This window comes from Nanorana parkeri, unplaced genomic scaffold (assembly GCF_000935625.1).
Source record: "Nanorana parkeri isolate BGI_ZX_2015 unplaced genomic scaffold, ASM93562v1 scaffold113, whole genome shotgun sequence".
In the NCBI taxonomy this organism is placed as follows: domain Eukaryota; kingdom Metazoa; phylum Chordata; class Amphibia; order Anura; family Dicroglossidae; genus Nanorana; species Nanorana parkeri.
Window position 1 is genome coordinate 1,668,657 of NW_017306381.1, and position 807 is coordinate 1,669,463.

Here is an 807-nt window from a genome sequence, read left to right on the forward strand (position 1 = left end):
CTTGTAAGCCCGATGCCAGGGTGACAACGCAGGAGCACAATTAGGAGACAGGGACAGAGTGTTGTCACCCTATAACATGTAGTGCCTAAAGATGGCTACTCATAGCAGGATCAGTGCTGGGGCAAGGCTATGCAGTGCCCACAACGAAGATGCCAAACTGCGCCTCGGCTTTATTACGCATTAGTCAGTGTTTTTAAGAGAAGATATCTGAATCTATCTAAATGAGACGGGCTCTATCCGAGTTGCTGCACATTGTGAGAAGCTCACGGGGAGGGAGGGAGGGCGGGCGCATTAGCCCCACTGCAAGGGTTCATTTTTAAAATGCTCAGAGTTCTTCTTTAATAACAATTTGCCATTGTGCCAAGAAACTTATAGAAACAGGAGGTGGTGCTCACATAATCATTAATGTTCGAGCATCATGGTTGGTCAACACCTCTGGGGCTACAAACCTACAAATCCCAATACATGGTGTCTATATAGTTCATCTTCTTATTCTAAGCTTCAGTTACATACGGCCAACACCCTTGTGTCAGCGATGCCGGCTCCTTCATTATCACTCTAACCATCCACAGTGGGTGCAGACATCCCGCCCAGATTTTACATATCGCAGTATAAGAAATCTTATTGGGGGGAGCTGGGAATAGGGAGTCTACTGCACTTCAGAATAGTGATGTGCTTGGGCATGTTCGCAGCTCCACGTGCCGAGCCCGCCAGGAAGCTGACAGCACCAATCACAGGTACTGAGACATTATCCCGGTCCACAGCTGCAGAGATCGGGAAATGTCTCAGCACCTGTGATTGGTGCTG